This window comes from Saimiri boliviensis, chromosome 2 (genome assembly GCF_048565385.1).
Source record: "Saimiri boliviensis isolate mSaiBol1 chromosome 2, mSaiBol1.pri, whole genome shotgun sequence".
Lineage (NCBI taxonomy): Eukaryota > Metazoa > Chordata > Mammalia > Primates > Cebidae > Saimiri > Saimiri boliviensis.
Window position 1 is genome coordinate 163,270,853 of NC_133450.1, and position 21,530 is coordinate 163,292,382.

The 21,530-nt window shown below is 37.3% G+C and overlaps 1 protein-coding gene across 38 annotated transcripts in view; it reads right to left on the reverse strand.

Moving 5' to 3' along the window:
* PTPRD (protein tyrosine phosphatase receptor type D) overlaps nt 1-21,530 on the reverse strand; it is a 2,307,989-nt gene that overhangs the window by 1,309,846 nt on the left and 976,613 nt on the right. The window lies entirely within an intron of this gene.

Sequence of the window (21,530 nt, forward strand, 5' to 3'; positions counted from 1 at the left end):
TGGATATTAGAACATCCCATCTATTTTTAGAGGTTTATTTCATGTCCATAAAAACATTCCCATTTTTCTCTTCCTGAAGGGTGCTGCTTGAACTGAAACTGCCAGTGACTTTCCACATCCCTCATCCTATTTCATTACAGAAACACTCATAAAGACACAATTTTCTCCTATCAATAAATATGTTTGATGTTCTATAGAAGTTCTATGTAACACATGCAGAACAATGGAGTCAGATTCTGGGATAAATTATTGCCTCAACAACTTTCAGTGACGAGGCTGCCTCTGGATGCTCTCCTGTGGATGTGATGTGGATGCTCAGTGTGAAAGCAGGATGAACAATAAAGCCTGTGAGTAATAATCGTAAATCCCGAATAGGCATTACCTTTCCTTAAGACATTTTTAAACCCTTTGAAAAAGAAGACTATAAGGTGCAATCCGCTTTTAGGGGCATTCTAATCTTTAATACATTTAGTTAAAGTGTGAAGTGGAGCAAGCCTGGGCTGGGGTGCTTCTTTGATGCAGCAGCATGCTCAGCTAGCAGCTCTGCATGGAGAGTGATGGCGTGATGGAAACAGCGTGGGCTGCTTGTGGTGTTGTGGACAGGGCCTCATTATTTATTTTATTTAGGTTTGTTTTATTTTTACAATATATTCCTCTTAGAGGATTCTACCATCCTCTACCTATAAAGTAAGGCAAGTAAGCTTTGGCACCCAGTCACCCATACTGAACAGAGGCAGGGAGACCTGGCCATCTCTACAAAGTAAGAAGAGGTTTACAAGTATTGTTATTTGCATATATGTTGCCTTTCACAATTTACCAGCTGTCTCAAAGCACAGACTCTACATAGAAAGTATTAGAGAACAAGAATAATTTGATGTGACTTGTTTATAAGACAGGCAATTAAAAGGGACTAATGTTTTTCAAATTAGACCATTAGATCTGCTATATTCAACTCTGATTCTACCTGTTTAACACTCATTAAATATAAAATTCAGGGTGCTGACTGCCAAGATAAACAGGTTTATTTTCTGCTTTTCTTATTTTCTCACAGAAAGACACATATACCATGCAATCAAGCAGTAATTTCAGAACTAGTCACTTCATGTGGAAAACATCATGCTGAATATATCTCCACTAGTACAGTCGAGCTAAGCCCGTGATTAATATACAGTAGATAAAAGTTTTTCTTTTTTTAATCTTCATTTTGTATCATTTACATATTGTACAAATAAAATGTTACTGCATCTCAGAAGAAAAAAGATTTACTAAAATGTCTGTCAACAAAATCTCATAGTAATTCGTCACTGAATTTCTGTTATGCTGCATTTCTCATGAAGCTTAGTACAAGTTCAGTGAGAATCACTGAAGCCCACCATCAGGTAAGTTCTGATAATTGCTTGGATCACAGAGAAAAGTTCATAAGGTCAATTCTAAGTATTGGTAAAATATATTTATAATGCTTAAATAACAAAGATACAGTAAGGCAGAGATCATTTTTAAAGATCACCCTAGCCTGGTATACATTTTACATATTTGGTAAAGGGATAAATACTGCTCAGGAGTCTCAGAACAGGGGTTTTTATTACATGTAGCAGCTCCACCAGTTATTTGTTATTGCAGCTTTAAAAGAAAAGATTCTAAAAGCTCAGGTAGAATGCCATTAGTATACAGCCCCAGGTTCTAGAGATTTCATGTCATTGAGACAGGTAACCTATGCCTCCTTCAATGAAAAATCAGATAGAGATATCCAGTTTGCTACTCGGCATGGTAATAGAAAATGTTAGCTTAGGCATTCAATCAGCCATACCAAATTGGGGTAAAAGACCTAGCTAAATCTATAAAGAAAGAAGATATTTATAAATATTATTATCTGCCTGTATGTTGCCTTTCACAATTTACCAACTTACTTTCACTTAACTCATTTCATGTAATAATCATATTGAGGCAAGATACTATTTTTGTGCTTTTATTATTAGCATCTCCTTTGCATAAATCAAGAAACAGACACTTAAAAGAAACTGGGTGGTTCTTTCAATGTTGCACAATGAGGATGTTTTAGAACAAGGAGTTGGTCACTTCTTTAACTCCCGCCAATCACCACTTTACTAACATCTACATATTATCACAAAATGATGCTTTCTCTTTTCCAAACCCCTCATTAGAAGCTATGCTATTTGGAAGCATGCAGTATAACAACGGGTCTTTTTCCAGTATCGGCAATAATGTCCAGTACTTGACAGGCACTCATTGAGGGTTGAAACATTGAATCACTGGATAAATAAATGAGTACCTCATATCACCCCCTCTCTAGTAACGCCTTTGATTATTGATTCATTTCTTACTAAATACCCAGCACTGTGTCACACTGTGGGAAATAAATGATACAACAATCAATTACACAGTTACTCCTGTGTGGTACAACGGCCAGCCTGCTGCCATCTGGATGCTTGTTACAAATCCAAATTCCTGGGTTCCATCCCAGATTTGCTGAATTAGAATCTCATGTATACGGAAACTTGAAAAGCATTGCACAATACATTGACAATCGACTTATAAAAACAAGTCAATGAATTTAAAAATAGCCCTTTCAAGGAACAGTGCTTCTTACAACTATTCTACAATATTTTTCCTGTACAAGGTCTCTCAGATTGCACAAAACTAAAATTTTGAGTAAGTGGCAAAATAAGAACATGTAAATGAAAATTCAAAACTTGAGGAAAAAAGTGAGCTAACTTTGTGGGTCTTGCAAACTAAAAACGCATCTGTGGGAATATGGGCTCATGAAAAGCACTAATCATTAGAGCAAATCAGACATGGCTCTACCAATGATCTGGCAGTCATCAATCAAGTGTCCTTTATAACTATGGTTATGTAGAAAATGAAAATACTTATTTCCAGTAGTGGACAAAGCAAGTCTTAATTAATTGCCATCATCTAACATTTTATTAATACATTTAATTATTTTTTAAAATTAGACTATTAACTGTACTACCTTCCTCTCTTCTGCTAGTTACTATTTCTATTACTTTGTATTCCAACAGCTAGTGGGTTTTTTAATTTTTTTTTTTTTTTCTGACATGGAGTCTCACTCTCTTACCCAGGCTGGAGTACAGTGGCATGATCTTGGCTCACTGCAACCTCAGTCTCTCAGGTTCAAGCGATTCTCCTGTCTCATCCTCCCCAGTAGCTGGGATTACAGGCATGCCCCACCACGCCTGGCTCATTATTTTTGTGTTTTTAGTAGAGACAGGTTTTTGCCATGTTTGCCAGGCTGGTCTCAAACCCCTAACTTCAGGTCCTCCACCCACGTCCACGTCGGCCTCCAGAATTGCTGGGATTACAGGCGAGAGCCACCACACCCGCCTTTGTTTCCGTAGCTAGTGTTTTTAACTACGGTAACTATTTTGCAACTGTCAAAGCCCAGCTTACTGAAACTCAATGAATGCAGAGTTAAAAAGCGCAGTTTACTTACTTTCTCAAACGTATTTCAGTGGGATCTATTCAATACTGGCAAACTAAATCAGATTTCAGGAGCTTCCAAAAGACTCAGTTCTCAGAGTTCTGCCATATTTCTTTAGGGTCAGTTGTTACAAATTAACAGAATATATTCTTGGGGAAAAAGTAGGGATTTTAGAGTCAAATGGAGTTGGGAGTTACCTGTTGGCTAACAGCAATGTGGCCGTGGGTTACTTATTAAGTGTGCTTTTCTCTAACATTTGGTCAACACAGTATTAAAGAAGTATTGCAAGAAAGAAAAATAAATACTTGCCTTGTGCCTGCTGAAGTACAGGACCAAAAATCATCACTGTTGTTAAATGACTCTTAAATCCACAGTGATGACTTTTAAGCCTAGAGGGGAAGTCAAATTATTGGAAATCACCAAGTCAGTAAAGCGTGTAAGAAGTGCTTGGACCTGCCTTTACCCAGTCCTTATCCAGTTTTGTTTCCACGGTATGACATCTCCTTCTAAAGTTGGAGGTGCATCACAGTGGGGATATAGACAGTACACACAACACCAGGGGAGCGTGGACATAGGCAAGGGAGCCGAAGCACCCACCGGAGTGCAGAGATCCCAGGTAGAACAAGAAGGCCCGTTGGCGGGTGTCCGAGGTGCTGCTCAAATGCGAATACCCATAGCTGCTTATAGCCTGGAGCATCCTGTTAGAGTGGTTAGAAGTAGGCCTTGGCATTATATTAATAGTACCAGCAGCTGTCTGGGAGCTTCTGTCTGTTCTTAACCATACGCAGCTCCAGCTCCAGTGTCCTGTTTGGACCCTACCACCCACCAGATCCTCTGAATTATAGTTAAGTGATTTTCTGACCAAATATTGCCCCTCAATTTTTTTTTTTTTTTTTTTGGTAGAGTGAGGGGAGGATGGAATTCAAAATAAAAACCAAAAGAAATGGGATAACCCAAGGGCTCAAAGTCTTTGATAGTACAAATAGTATGGGTCACAACAAGGGAATTAGGAGGCCATTTTGGGACTTCTCTTCACATGCAACAAGAAGGGACACTTTATTTGAAGGACCAGCAAAGTGAAGAACAGTTAATTGGAGAAAGAATGGAGGCAATTATAACATGTCTCTGGCTTGTTTAGGGAACAAGCTTTCTGGCAGACATTGGTAAAGATTTTTCTTTAGAACGGGAGTCAACAGACTTTATCTGTAAGCACTACACAATAAATAGTTTTGCTCTTGCAGGCCATAAACTTTTTGCTCCAACTATTGAGTTCTGCCTTTGTAGCACAAAAACAGCAATCAACAATAGGTAAGTGAAAGAACATGGTTGAGTTCCAATTGGACTTTACTTGCAAAACTAGGCACAGAATTGGATTAGACCTGTAAGCCACGGTTCACCAACCTGTGGTCTAGAATAAAAAAGTTTAAAATGAGAAAACATCCAGGATGTTTCTAGCCCCACTCTCCACTAGCCAGAGCAGTTGCCTGATTTTTATTCTCTCTCATATAACTCAGAAAATCTCTGCAGGTGGTAGTGCTGTGCTTCAGTGTGGGTAGGGTGCTAATAGTAATGACTATTTTTATAGTGACGCTTGCAAAGCAGACTCAAAGTTAAGGCTTTGTGTGATTTTATACCCTGCTGTTTCTCAGCAACCAGCATACTGCCTAACAAGTCAGAGGATTTAATAAATTTGTAATAAAGAAAAGCCATTCACGTACGTGTAAATTCTTACTTCAGAACTACTGGAGGAAAATCGATCTCAAACGGCTTCAAATATAGAAACCTGTGTTGGGACTTTTAGTAGAATGATTTGATTAAAGTTGGAAAAAGAAGAGGAAGGAAGGAAGAAAGAGAGGGTGGGAGAAAAGGAAAGAGGAAGAGAAAGAGAAAGAAAGAAGAAAAGGTGATTTTTCTTAAAAGTTTCACAGTCAGATATGTTTTAATTCATTGATGAGAACTGAGTATTTATAACACTTAAGTACCGTACATATAATATTTAATCTAAAACTGAAACAAATCTCCCTAAGGTAGGGTTAGGGCTACCCAGTGTAGAGCTAAGAACAAATTTTTAGTGTTAAAATGAAATGGCTTGCCCCAAATTAACAATTCATATAAACACTAATGTAGACATCCTTAATCCAAATCTGTTTTTTTCACTGAGATAAAATACTATACAATCAAGGGAAAGGAGATGAAGGAAAAATGGGAGAAGCAAGTTAAATGACACAAAATCGTCAACATGAAATATTAATTTAATATGAATTTCAAGATAATTTAGAAATAGTATAAGACAGACTGGGAGCTTTCCCAAATTCAAGGAAAATTAAATTCTTTTTTTCAGGCCCTGCATGATGGCTCACACGAGTAATCCCCGCATTTTGGGATGCCAAGTCAGGCAGATCACTTAGGCCAGGAGTTCGAGACCAGCTTGGCCAACATGGCGAAACCCTGTCTCTACCAAAAATTACAAAAATTAGCCGGGGGTGCATCTGTAGTCCCAGCTACTGGAGAGGCTAAGGCAGGAAAATCGCTTGAACCTGGGAAGTAGAGGTTGCAGTGAGCCGAGATCAGGCCATTTCACTCCAGCCTGGATGGCATTGTGAGACCATGTCTCAAAAAAATCTCTGTTGCAGATGCAATACCAAAGTCCATGGCAGATGCTTAGTGAATCTCCTGCTTAATTTGCATATATTCCATTTGTTTGTCATCTATGTTAATAACGTATTACTTTGCTGTAATGAGAGAGCTAGAGATCAATGAATCAATTTGAATCCACTTGATGGGATTTCTCTCTAAAAGATAACTACAATTTTATAGCAGTAGAAGTTCATAGCATTTTCCCTTCTTCTCTGTAATGAGGGGCTGGAGGGTCAGGTAAAAATAAAGCGTAAGACAAACTCTATTTTAACAAATAACACTTAAATTGCTTTGTACAGTTGTTGAATAGCCGAATTCTTTCTATTTTTTCTAATAGAGACGACAGGAGACAATGGCAGAGGGAGACAGCTTTCCCAGAAAGATTAGCATGGTTTCAAAATGTGAAGCCATTTGAGATTAGATCTTCCCCAACAGTTCTGAAGTATGAATTTGCATGCATGTGAATGACTTTCCTGTATTACAAATTCATTACATTCTGTGACTTGTTAAGCACTATGCTAGGTGCTGAGAAACAGCAGGGTATAATAGAGATTAGAGAAGTTAGAGAAAAAGTGTATGTTAGAGAGAGAGAAGTAACCAAAACTTCTATTTTACAACATATAATTTTTTTAAGTGGCACATTAATTTACTCAAGAAAGTTGGATACTCTTCAACAACTACTTCAAAAATATAATAAACTAATATTCGCATATTTACATTTAACATGTGATTTCTTTTGGCTAGTTTTCCCACTTATATTTTTTCTCACAAATCTGCATCCTAAAATCTTAATCATTAGTTATCTCTCTTTATGATACCATATAAATGTAGGCTTTAGCTGACACTATTTCTTAGTTTTTCTCCTTCCTGGGGCCCCATTTGCTCTCTCCAATCACCTCACCATGACACATGTGTGGCGACTCCTATGTCTGTGGCCCACTCTGAGGACTCTCTCCAAGAGTTCAAGAGTCAAAACGCACTCTAGTTTTGCTCTTGCAGTGGTTTATTCCATATCCTACCAGCAGCTCAAAATCAGCATGTCTAAAAAGGCAATCATCTCCCAGGTTCTCTTTTTCTTGTTCACCATTTCTGTTGCCACTTTTGATATCTCCCTACATATCTTCAGGATCCATTCTGATGAATTCTCAGTTGCTACATCTCTTTCACTTCTTAGCTTGCCATTGGTCTTTAGGGTCTGCACACAGCTACTACACAGTTCCTAGAACAGCTCAAATCCTTCCCCTTCCCTTGGCAAAAGCTTTATTATTCCAAAGATATTTTAAAAACTCTTAAAGAGAGAAAATAACTAACAATTACGATTTTCTTTTTCTAAGTAGAATGAAATTAAATTTTATTTGTATAGCATATGACAAAATGAAGCAATTCAGAAAGGTCTGAGATTATCAGCCATGCATGCCAACATTATCCTTAGTAATCTTCAAAACAGAGAATCTATGTATAAATAGTCATAAGGTAGTCATTAATGCATACATTTTAAATAATTTTGAGGTGTTTTATAATAAAGCCTAGGGAGGGAATGCAAGACCATTAGTCCAAAATTAAGAAAGAAAAATCAAATTGTAAAAGGTGAAGAGGGGGAAATTAAGCAGAAAACTATCTATGAAATAACTTCCAATTAATCTTCTATCTGAAGAAAAAAGGCTTGAATATAAACTAAAAGACTGACAAATAAATGTATATTTATGTTTTACGTTTAAAGGATATTCTTGTTTATGTGTATCTACTATTTTATAAATTCCATGCTTTTCAGAAATTTCAGTTAACCAACCAATAAGATCCCAATTGTGAAAACAAGAGAGCAACCCGTGCATTGAGATGTGGTGAGGGGTGGAAATAGTAGCATAAAACTTAGTTCCAAGCAGAAGTGGATACACCACGTAGCTAATAAAGCTTACACTTCAAAGCTCTGAACTTTGATGAGGCTCTTCCACAGCCTTGTACCGAATTTTGTTTTCACAACTTTTAAAAATTGTTACTTTGAAATTCTGCGGTGCATGTGCAGAATGTACAGGTTATATAGGTATACACGTGCCATGGTGGTGTGCTGCATCCATCTCCCCATCATCCACATTTTCTTTATAAATACTGAAAGAAGCAGAAGTTCCCAATACCTACCTCCTTCTTAGCAATCTTAAAAGGCAAGTCCTAATGACTATTTATCAATGATCTTCTCAAGTTTTTCCATGATTACATAATATCAATAGGTCTATGAAATTTCTATACATTTTTATAGGGATAAAATCATCATGTATATCTATATATCACTTGAGGCCAGGAGTTTGAGACCAGCCTGGCCAACATGGTGAAACCCCATCTCTACCAAAAAATACAAAAATTAGCAGGGGTGCATTTATATAATGATATATGCACCCCCGGCTAATGATTATGTGTGTGTGTGTGTGTGTGTGTGTGTGTGTATTTTATTATAAATAAAATACGTATAATGATTTACATATGGAGTTCTGTGGATATATAACACTTTATGTGTGTGTGTGTGTGTGTGTGTGTGTGTGTGTATATATATATATATATATATATATATATATATATATATATACCTGTGTATATTTATTATACTTTGGATATTTAGTTATTTAACTATATATATCATTATGATAAACCACCTGAAATGCCACTTCCTTTATTTTGTTTTCTTCATTCTTCTATTAGCAAGTGTGTCTTCTTCCATAGGCCAGAAAACTCTCTTTGAATCTTTATTATTACATGTATAACAGGAAGTTGACTGGAATTTGGGGATATATTTAGACTTGTGGCTAAGACCTATAGCTGAGAAATTAAATTCACAAAATACTTCACTTTAAGGTTCCTACACCCACCAGCCCTGAGGGACAGCCTATTCCACACTAGAATTACTGAGAAGTGACAGATAAGAGAACTGGGTCTAACAGAAACCAACAACGAACTCCCTACTGCTGTCTCTATCCTTATGCCAGTGGATGGAAGAGGATAAGGAGAGAGGAAAATGTCTTTTGGGGAAAGGAATAGGTTGTTTCCCTTCTGAATTCAAACCATTAGAGACAGATGATTGAAAAGAATTACCCAAAGCTACACTGAGAGCTTACAAGAAAGAGAAAACACACTGTATGTCACAGTGGGTATCGGCTTAGGCAGTGATCTTGGCTCCTTATGTAGCAAGAGAGTGGGGAAAATGAGAACAGGTGAGACTGGACAAAGTAAAAAAACTTCCAGAAGGGAAAAGTTTAAGGCGTCAGCCTCCCTTTGTTTCCAGCTTTTGAAAAGTAAGGAAGATCGGTGCCACGTGTGTCCCTGGATCTGAGAGTTATGCTAGCAGGAGATTGGGATTTGGAAACACAGGTTTCCTGGGACCACCACAAGAAAAAGGATTATATGGAAACACATGGATAAGGGGAGATGCACCAGCACAAGTTCAGCCAGAAGTAGTGGCCAGGTGTTTTACAGGACTTACAAATACTGAAGTCTGCTGAGTGAAGATAAGCTCTTCTTTACGGGGCTAGGTTGGAGGTTGCCACCATTTTCATTTAGGTCACAGACATCGGGCCACGTGTTAGTTTTATATAGCAAAGAAAAAGAATTGATCTTTTCCAGTTACCTAAAATGAGACTTGCTCTTTTTCTGATTTTCCCTCTCATTATCTTAAAAAAGAAGGCAAGGAAAGGATGGTTTCTAAGATCCAACCAATGCCCCACTTTCCCTTCACCTTTTACTTCAAGTCCCTGAGGGTACAGCAGGAGCCTGAAGTGAGGGGAGGGAAGGGAACGAGATAAGAATTGACCTTGAAATTGTAAATTGAACTGAAATTAGGCTTAAAGACTTGAATGAAAACTTTTATTAGCCCAAATTGGGGACAATTTGTGAAATTTGAGTAAAATGCCACTCACAGAGCTGTTGAAAAAGGTGGCGGGGCGTGGAGGGGGGGTCAGCACACAAAATCTGGGAGGAAAATAGTGACTGGAAGATAAAGATATTCCATGCTCACACTCCAAATAGTAGTATCAATAAATTGATTTTATAATATTCACATATTAAATTTTATTACATTTATTTAAATAAGCTTCTGATGCTACAAATAAGACTGTAAACTTTTTAGGGTCAGAAATTAGATGTTATAAATATTTCCCAGGACCTAGAATGTACTTATATATGAAAGATGTTCAATAAATATTTGTCAATTAAAACATAGCAGTCAAAGTGGAGTCAATTAGAAAACAATTAAAGAGGATAAAATACAGGAATAATGGATGCATAGTATGTAAATCCCTTTCATTTTCAATGCCTTTAATGAAAGGGGCCACCAACTATAAAGAAGCAGACATGACTCTGTCATTTAAAAGCAATAAAGACTGTTGCAAAAGATCAAGAGCAGAGCATTTGTAATCACATAGACAAGGATTTAATCCTCAGTTCTATTTCTTAGCTGTGTGGTCCTTAGATAAGTACGTCATTCATTAAAAAAAAAAGAGTAAGGTCCGGTTGGGCTATAAGCTCTCTTGTTACTCTCAGGTACAAAACTCTACAAACTATGAAAATATGCAGCAAGATACAGCTGAAGGAATGATTACATCATAGTCCTTATAATCTGTATCAGTAGTTTCATTTGACATGCGCATAAAACCACAAGTTATTCTTTCAAATGTTAAATTGGACTCATTTGGGTAAAAGCAAGCTGCAAGTTTTCCTTGGTTCACTGAGGTTTTGAAGCAGCGCTCTTTATTCAAAGTGTAGGGCCTTTTTTCTTATTTTCTAAACATAGTCTGTAATATTCAGCAGGTTTCAGAGTTGTATTATGAAAGAAAATACAAGTCAAAGAGGTTCAGCCTCATCCCTCACCCGGCGTAGACAAAAACCATGTCAGGGAACACAGGCAAAGGAGCAACTTGCCATCTCTGTATTCTAAGTGCATCTTCTCCTGTCAGTGTTGATGATCTTAGACACAGCAAAGCATAAAAACAACTATCTAAAATTAGTAGGAAGCATCGTCCTACAATAGAAAAACAATCAGAGCCTCATTTACACCACAAGCACAAATCACCTGATTCAGCCATTTGCTGGGCAGTTATTTTAATTATTAGAAAATATAAGTAATTAGAAAAGATAAATCATCACACGTCAATAAAGAATTGGTGTTGACACTAATTCTAAGGAGCTCACCACATGATATAAAAAGTAAGGTTTATACTAGAAAAAGAGTTTGACAATAAAATGAATTCCCCAAAACATGGCAAATCATTCCAATACAAAAGATACTAGGAGCAAACAAGCATAACAGAAAAGAGTTCATAATATGTCCACATGAAAACTTGTATGTGCATGTTCACAGCAGCATTATTCACAATAGCCATAAAGTGGAAATAATCCATGGGCCCATAAACCGGTGAATGGATAAACTGGTGACTATCCAGATGATGGAATATTATACAATCATCAAAAGTGATGAGGTATGAATACAGTCCATGTTTCAACATGGATAAACTTTGTAAACATTATACTAAGGAAACAAAACCAGACAAAATAGGCTACATGCATATGATTCATGTAAATGTTTCTGTTTATAAGAAATGTCCAGATAGGCAGATCTTTTGGGGTAGAAAGATTATTGATTGCCAGAGTTGGGGAGGAGAGGATGAAAAGTGACTTTTAATCATTATTTCGGTTGGGAGGGGGTATTAAAAATGTTTTGAAGTGAGATAGTGGGGATGATCATATAATCTTGTAAATATACTAAAACAACTAAATCATTCACTTGCAAACAGTGCACTTGATGGTGTGTACATTTTTTTTCTCAAAAAAGGTATACATTTTTAAAAGTAAAAAAGAGAGAATGTTAAAATGTTGGCTTCCTTCATTTTTTGCTTTGACACACCTTTTATGTAGGACAAAAACCCTGACCTCAAGAATTATACCAGGTGGCTCAATAGGATGCCTGAAAAACTATACAATAAATGAGACAGTTCCACAGGTATAAATACAGATAAAGATGTAACTATTGCACTATGGGAGGTAAGAATGATTTGGAAGACTTCCCAGAGGATGTGATTTTGAGCAAGTATTAATGAATCAGGAGGAATTGTTAGGTTTGAATGGAGAGAGATTTCATGGAGAAGGAACAGTAAGATCTAAGAAACAGAACGTCCTTGGGAAACATTATGCTAAATGAGAAGGTATGAAACATAAAAGATGAAATTAGAAAGAGAAGCTGCCTAGGCATGGTGGATCACGCCTACAATTCCAGCACTTTGCAGATCACTTGAGGTCAGGAGTTCAGAGCCAGCCTGGCCAACATGGAGAAACCCCATCTTTACCAAAAATACAAAAATTAGCCAGGTATAGTAGTGGGCACCTGTATTCCCAGCTACTCGGGAAACTGAAGCAGGAGAAACACTTCAACCTAGGAGGCAGAGGTTGGAGTGAGCCGAGATCGCACCACTGCACTCCAACTCACTCTCACTGAGCAAGAGAGTGAGACTCTGTCTCGGGGACGGACGTACATACGTGCATACATACATACATACATAAAGAGAGGTGGGTAGGGAAATTAAAGTTGACACTTGCCGAGGAATTTGAAGTATAGTTTATAGACTGTAGGGAGTCACCAAATATCAAAAAGTTCACACGACTTCCAAAATCTAGGCATGTTTTCAAAATAACACATATATTAATTCCTTGCATTGCCACCACATATAGAATCTAGTTATAAGGTTAAAAGTGATTATAGCAAAGATTATTTATTTATAGCTATCATAAGCAAGGAGTCTGATTCTCTCTCAGTGAGAGAGAGCTCTGGCTCACTCTCTCTGCTCTGTCTGGTTAATCTTGTTAGTCATGTTCTAAGGAAAGTCATAATTAAAAATATTTCCTAAAAGTTGTAGGTTACCTCATGTATGTATAGTTACAGGGTAAGGCTCAATGAATGTAGAACAGGAGGGAATCTACTATACTAATCACAATTTTTTTTTCTTTTTTAGTAAAATCATCTGCTTAAAATTTAGAAAGTTCATTTCCATGAAGACTATTTCAGGATAATGTGATGTCTCTTCCAGTGCAAATCACTAACGTAAATAGATTGTATATTCATGCAGTATATCTCACCTAAACAACCACATGTATGTAAATCACCAAGTTGAATTAGAAGTCTATGTGATTAACTTTTCCCTTTTATGATACTGCTGCCAAGGTGTGGCGGGGGTGGGGGGGGCATGTTATCTGAATATGAACTTTCATGAGATAGAGATCACATATTGGATCTTAATTCTTTTTACTTTTATTTTAAAAATGGTATCTATTACTAGATAGCAATATGTTCATCTTGACAAAAGCAGCTTCAATTGTGTGGCCAAAAATCCTACATCATCATAAACGGATGATATTCCTTACCAAATTATTGTATGCCAAAACTCTGTTCTAATATGCATGTATCAAAAATGTTGGTGGATAAACTGAAATTACCATAAACATTACAGTACTTAAAAATACCTAATGTGGCATTTGGTAAATAATAACTCATCAACAAATGTTAATTTTTTTTTCTTTTCCTGATTTTTTTTTTTTTTTTTAATGGACTCTTGCTTTGTCATCCAGGCTGGAGTGCAGTGCTGCAATCTCGGCTCACTGTAACCTCTGCCTCCTGGGTTCAGTGATTCTCCTACCTCAGCCTCCCAAGTGTCTGGGACTACCAGCATGGGCCAACACACCCAGCTAATTTTTTTTTATTTTTAGTAGACACAGGGTTCCACCATACTGGCCAAACTGGTCTCAAACTCCTGACCTTGTGATCCGCCCACCTTGGCCTCCCAAAGTGCTGGGATTACATGCATGAGCCACTGCGCCCAGCTTGTTTTCCTGATTTCTTGAATGAAATAATATGGGGAAGAAGTGGTCATTGTTAATATTAATTGCAACGCTTGAAATATCAGTGCAGAAAGGCTGAAGCAATAAATGAGAGCAATGACAAAAATAATTTATACGTGAGATTGTGTGTGTGTGTTTCTGCTATTGCTAATTCAACAATTTGCTGACTATTTAAAATCCACATAATTGCTTCTACCATAAGAGAAAGGAAATAAATGCTTGATCTTATCTTTACCAGATAAAATTCTTGTTCTATCATACAACCACCAAAATATGAATGCAAAATAAAATATCTTTCTCAGCTGTTTCTATCTTGTCAAAAGATAAATCCAAGAAGCAGTCAATTCTAAGTCTCAAGAGTCATATCTTATTTGAATAGATTTCTGTGCATACTATATATATACTTTCATTTGAATGGGTGTAGAGTTAAGTGTATAACATCCCACTGTGTTAATGGGAACTCTAAGTACCAGTTCCCACAGTGCAGGGATTACAAGTTACTTTTATGTTGAGTACTTGTGCTATTTTGAATAATAGCTACATTGTGGGATAACCAGTCAGAGGGGTAAGACATATGTTTAAAGCTGTAGGTTACAAAGAAGAGATTTAAGATAAAACAAAGATATGTGAAACACGAAGGGATGGATTAGATGTTTAACAATATATTGAGTGAATGGTATTTATTGTCTGAGCAAGAGGATATATTCATATTCTTACTTTCTTTAAATGGATTAGACCAGTGAAATAGTATCCACCTATCTATGGCTAAGAGGGGCATTTGTAGGCACGCAAATTGGAATAAGCCTATAAAGCTTCTTTTTTTTTTTCTAAGATATAAGATCATCGATAGAAAATAAAGAAAAATCCTTATGTCTGAGAGGTGTATGCTTTCAAAGTACATGGAGAGCATACTGTATGTTACCTTTTGGCCTTTCAACAGCTTGACAGTGGAAGAGTCTGCTGAATGATTAAATCCCATGTGTCTAACTTGGAAGCTTTTTGCTTCGGGGTAGGTAGCCTATTCCTCCCGTACCAAGTGGCTCCCAAACTTTATCATAAGGTCCAGTGCTTCCTATAGAAATAGCTGCTGGCTAGACACCTAATGATTTCACATGAACCAAGAATGATTGGTCACACAGTTTCATTCAATTCTGGGGACTGTGATGAGCTATGTGGGTTATGCTTTTATAGCTGAAGAAAGCCATTGCTCAGATTTTGGAACCACTGACAGATTTAAGGAGAGCAAATATGGTACATCTGTAACCTGTTAGCCTTGCCATTCCTTTCCTGATTCTCTGTTACTTCTTCCTGATACTCTGTTAGAGGTTCAACATGCACCATTTCCCTGGACTACCAGTTGATCCAGCAAGCCTGAAACCCAGAAGTCACTGTCAATATCACCTATTTCCTTGCTTCCTGAAACACTCCCTCAAACCATCTCACATCTTGTCAAGTTTTCCTTCTAAATAAATGTCATACCTACTTCTCTACATTTTTACTACCAATACCCAAGTTAAAGTATTATCCTTCACCTGGGAAAATTCTTTTCTCCTAGTGTTCATTTTGAGTTCCATTCACAGAAGAAAAAAAAAAAAAAAGAGAGATTGCAATGACTCTCCACTGTTCTTAGGGGAAAGATACAAAACTCTTCACCCATCTATGTAAGGCCTTCTCCAGCTTCATCTAAATGCAAAGACCCATTGCTCACTCAGCCAAAGCCCCACCACACTTTTTCAGATTCTTCATTTGCTCAGTTTTCTCCAGCCACAGTGTATTTTTCACACGCTCTTCTCTTGACCTAAAATACATTTTTGTCTACTTCTCACTCATTTACATCCTGCTTATTTTCTTTCATTTTTGCTTAAGCCTCCTCACAAAAATCTTTCCCCACACTGTATGTATTCCTGTAGTACAGACTTTCAAACAATGTGTAGGACTTTTTGCATTGTTCACATTTGTAATTTTACATTAGTTTCTTTGATTTATTAAGTAATGTCTGTAGCAAACATTTTGATTTTCAACATCCACATAAAATTAGATAATTAGTTTAGATCAAGCATAGACATTCCTTCACTTTTTCCCAATGACAAATTCAAACATATAGATATAGATGTAGATAGTTATATAGATATTGATATAGTTATATACATATACACAGCCTCAACTTAGGTCCCTGGCCCTCACCCCCCAGGCCCTTGGCACTCTGGGCCTGTATATATAGGAGGGAACACCTGAAAGTCCCTCAAAATATCTTCAGGGTCCTTTTCCTACTGTCTTGATAAAGAGTATCAGGCTTCCTTCCATCCATACTAATCTCCATATCAAACCTGTGGTTTTCTCCCCTCAAAATACTTTTTTATTCTTTACACGGCCAGGATGAAAATTTCCCAAATCTTCTTATTTTGCTTCTCTTTTATTTATGAATTGCATTTTGAAATCATTTCTCTCTTTTCACATTTTACAATAAGCAGTCCTGAGAAGCCACACAGCATCCTAAACACTGCTGCTAGAGATTTCTTCTGCCAAATATCCTGGTTCATCATTCTCAAGCTCTGCCTTCCACAAAATCCTAGGACATGGATGTAATTCATCCAAGTTCTTTGCCACTTTATAACAAGAATGACCCTTTCTCCAGTTTTCAGTATCCTTGTTCCTCATTTCTGTGTAAAACCTCATCAGAAAAGTCTTCACTCTCATGATCACTTAAGTAATCTCTAAGAAGACTGAGGCTTTTCTTATACCTCTTTTCTTCTGAGCCCTCACCCTAATGCTCCATTCATAGCATTAGGGAAGTGAATTCTGGAAGAATTCCAGCCTCTACCCATCACCTAGTGCCAAAGCCACTCTTATATTTTTAGCTATTTGTTAAGGCAACACCTCACCTCTCTGGTATCAACTTCTGTCTTAGTGTGTTTGTGCTACTATAACAGATTGCCAGAGACTAATTCATAAACAATAGACATTCCTGACAGTTCTGGAGGCTGGGAAGTCGAAGATCAAAGCACTGGCAGATTTGGTGTCTGGTGATACTCTGGTTCTGGCTTCTGAGATGTTGCTGTGAATGCCGCATCCTCCAGAGGGGAGGAATGCTGTGTCTTCACATCATAGAGGGTGAAAGGGTAGAATGAACAAAACTTTCTTTCAAACTCTTTCATAATGGCAGGAATACATGTCACTCTGCCCTCAACACCAAAACAATTTCCAAAAGGCCCCACCCCCCGATGCTGTTGCATTTGGAATTAAATTTCCAACACAAACATTTTGGAGGACTAATTCAAACCACAGCAAATCTAAATCCTTTGCAACATCTGAATTAATAATTTTATGAGTTAGTTATTATTAAAACACTGCTTTGGGATCTGCAAGCAACAGCAACCCAACTTATTGTATTAATATTATCTGTCTCAGTCTTAGATTTTAAGCTCCATGAGAACAGACTCTAGGGTTGTTTCTACTCATCATTTTAGTGCTAACACCTAGTTCAGTGCCTATTTTCTTGTTTGTGTTTGTTAAATATTTACTGAGTGAATGAGTCAACAGATGAATACTAAACATTTTCTGAAACAACTCCTTTGAATAGTGATTGTTTCCCTCTTAGCTTTGGATTATTCTTATTATCTACGTGGTCAGTTACTTCTGTTTCTCAAAAGGCACAGTTTCACTCCAGCCATTTCCCTATTAGCAGGCTACGTTTATATTAATAACTCCAAAATATGATGTTTAGTACTATGCAAAATTGTTCAGATATTCTCTTCCCAGGTAGATAATAATAGTTATATTGTCTCTCTCATTCTATAAAGGTCAGTGATTTTATAAATAAAATTGTATATGAGACTTATTCTGAAGCTTTTGAAAAACACATATACTTTGAGGTCTTCCAAAATTATGGGGTGACAGATATGGTATGGTTGATACACAGGTATATTTACATTTTGGTGCTCCATCAAGTAATTCTGATGTGCTTTCAGGGATTATATTCATTGTTTCACATACTAAATTTCTGTTAATTCTGCTTAAGCTTGCATTAACATTTTGGTGATCATATATTAACTATCCTAAATTCATTATAGCTGAAAGAACATTATTATTTTTTCAAAAATGGACAGATTATAGGAAAAAGAAAATATAGGCTTTGTTCTGCAGAGTATGGGGAATCAATTATTATTTGATGATAGAAACATCAAGAAGGTAAATTCTGTTTGACTATAAGGACAAAGGCATTTCAATAATTTGTTTCCTCTTTCCTTGTTAACTTAATCTTGATTTCTTCTTAGAGACCTATACCAAAACTTTCAGCCCACGTGGAATGAATAGAGCTGAATCAAACCTTGATTCAAGAGCAAATATGCGGTGTTGGTCAAAATAAATCAGAGTACCCCATTCTTTCCACCAGAAGTGATGAGCTCATGGCATGCATATAATCTAAATATGGCCAATGAGGTGCAATGGATTTTTGCTTGAAATGCTTAAGCAGTGACTGGCACTCTTTCCTACAGTTTTTGAAGCTGAGCCAATATAAGGTCTCAAGGCTGGTGTAGTCACTTTATGAATTTAGGGAGAAACCCTGTCTGAAAGCAGTGAAGCAGAACTGAGAGAGGAACAAGGGTCTGATGACATTGTTTTTTTATCTCTATATTCTGCCATGCCAGAAGCCTCTGCACTGTTCATTTAGTTGAGGCAATAAATCACTATTTTGCTCAAGACAGATGAGATCAGGTTTTCTGTCACTTGGAGCAGAGTCATAACTGATAAAATGTGGAAGAACTTTTAAATATATATTCACATAGAAGGTAAGATGTAAGTATCAAGTTTCTAATCATCGTCAGAATTTTTATGCAGGAGTTAGACAATTACTTGAAACTAGTATTTTTAAACGGACCAATCATCAGAATGGCAATTGGTCTTGATGATATTTACAGGGCTGGGAAGTAGAGGGGTGACCTCAGGAAGCAGTAAGTCAAAAAGGAGAGGGAAGAGAACCTTAAGGGAGTACCTTTTGGCTCTAGGCCATCTGTCCAATCCTGTTATTGCTAAGAAGACATTGTAAATAACGGATACTTAAGGCAAGCACATTATATGCCAAGCCCTGCAGGCATTAAGCGATTTAAATTGAATAATCTGTTCAGAGTCAACTTAAGATCAAATCCAACTGGCTTACCACCAAAATAGATCTACGTGCCTAACAGGTAGTGATACCTCACATTGGCAATGCTGGATCAGCAGAAATTACTAATGATTTTGGCAGCCAACAAGCTCCATGAGGTAATAATGAAAGCTATAGCTTTAAATAGCTCAATGGAAAAATTCAATGGGGCAGAAGGGAATTGCAGTGGGCTTTCTGAGCTGTTCTGTTGATGCTGCTGAGCAAATATAGCTTCTTGAGTTGTTTTCACTTCATCAAAATCATGATACTCTTGAGTGTTGGCAAGGAAATATCAGGTAATGAGAAAGCAGTGAACATGCCTTTCATCATCTGAAAATCTTTAATTGTAATTGCAGCATGTAATGGTGTAATTAGTTGTCTAAATGACAGGATAGGCTCAAATCTTTGCTAGCATTTTGAAAAAAGACCATTATGTCTCCACAACCCTTTCTTCGAATGAGATGATGAGCAGGCAAAGAGAAGTAAGGGATTCATTTTCAACCCCATGAACTGAGCACACTCCCCACCAGAAATGAAGAGGCTGCAGGAACATGTGGCAGGCCAGGTCTCACTAACACAGGCCTCCGTCACGACTGTTTGAGTACTGACTGAGTGGTGAAGCGAAATATTAAAAGCCAGTGCCCTTATACAAAGGCTGGGATGTAACAAAAGCCCACAAAGAGTTTTGCCTAGGCCTTTCCTCGGCCTTAAAGCATGAGAAAATAAGGAAGGAATTTTTAACAGGACGCATTTAGGATTAAAGAAGTTTTACTGTGGGTTGAAGAAACTCCCCAGGCCTCTACAAATGAGTTTACTGGGGGTCTGAAGAGACTCCCCAAACAAACAAGATAAGAATAATGACCCCAGCACCTCGACCCATTTAAAGTTAGTAAATTTACTGAAGCTCCAGAGGAAGGTCTTCAGGACTCAGACCTTAGTTATAGATTTAAAAGGTCAATTACTTACATATTTAGATGAATGCATACGTTCACTTAGACATACAGCTTAGAAGATATGTAAGCTCTGGAAAACTCTGTAATTTTGAGTTAGTCTGGCAGTAATTTCCAGGCCTTCTCCCTATAAATGGTTGCAGAAACAAAAACTCTTTTCCTCCCCAGTTCACCTGCATCTTGTTACTGGGCCAGGATTAGCAGCAGCCACACCTTCATTTTTGTCTGGGAACAGTAGGTTAGTACTGCTACTCAGATATCTATTGGTTCTAAAGAAAACACACAGAGGTAAATAGTAAGGATCACATTTTACACAACTTGAGGAATGACATTTGTACCCTAAATCTTAGACAGAATCTTGCAAAACAGGTATTATTATTTCCATTTTGCATATAAGACAATTGGGACTCAGAGAAACCGACAACGTATTTAGGGTCCCACAGTTAGGATGTTACAAGGAAAGGGCTGTAATTTGCACCTACTGCAAAATCTGTCTGTCAAACTTCAAAGTTCTTTAAACAGGATAACTTTAACCGTCTTTAAACCTTTAGAAAGCCAGTTCTAAAATTTCTCTAGATACAGGCATTATAGAAAAGCTTGCTAAAATGTGGGTTCCCATGAGCACATACATGTGCATGACAGAAAGGGAGAGAGAGAGATCTGAAAATTTGAGCTGGTAGATTAAGAATGCAGCTATGAAATTTGCAATTTAAACTAATTCCTCAGGGAATCTTGAGGCAGGTATTCCTCAGACCACACAGTCTAGAGCAGGCGTCCCCAAACTTTTTACACAGGGGGCCAGTTCACTGTCCCTCAGACCGTTGGAGGGCCACCACATACTGTGCTCCTCTCACTGACCACCAACGAAAGAGGTGCCCCTTCCTGAAGTGCGGCGGGGGGCCGGATAAACGGCCTCAGGGGGTAGTTTGGGGACGCCTGGTCTAGAATGTCTTTTGCAAAATCCTGTATGACAGAAGTCTAGAGATTTTTATACAGGGAAATCATACAATGAAGCCTCTAATGCAATCTTGATGACAAGGAACAACATGTAAACAGACAGTCTTACACTTAATCATAACCAGTTGCATAGAAAGCCCTAGGCTTTTCAAAGTTACGTTAAAAAAAGAACATAGGGTCTCAGTCACTAAACTCAAACTGGATTTGTAACTCCAGGACCGTTAGAAAACAGCTTTTTCATCTGCACCTGTTATGGTGGAGATGATTCTAGAATGAGCAGGTTGAATCCAAGAAAGTATTTTTCTTCATGAAGGAAACTAATAGTGCTCTAGGCAACTGTGGTTGATGGATGTGACAGTGGACCCTTTCTTAGGGTCCTCGCCTTATAAAATTAATCCATCCTCACTTTTAAACATATTACAGAAAATGGAAAGGAGAATCAAACTAACAAAATCTATTTTTCTAAATTAAAAAGCCTGAAAAAGCCTGTTTCCTTTGTCTATCATAATGATAT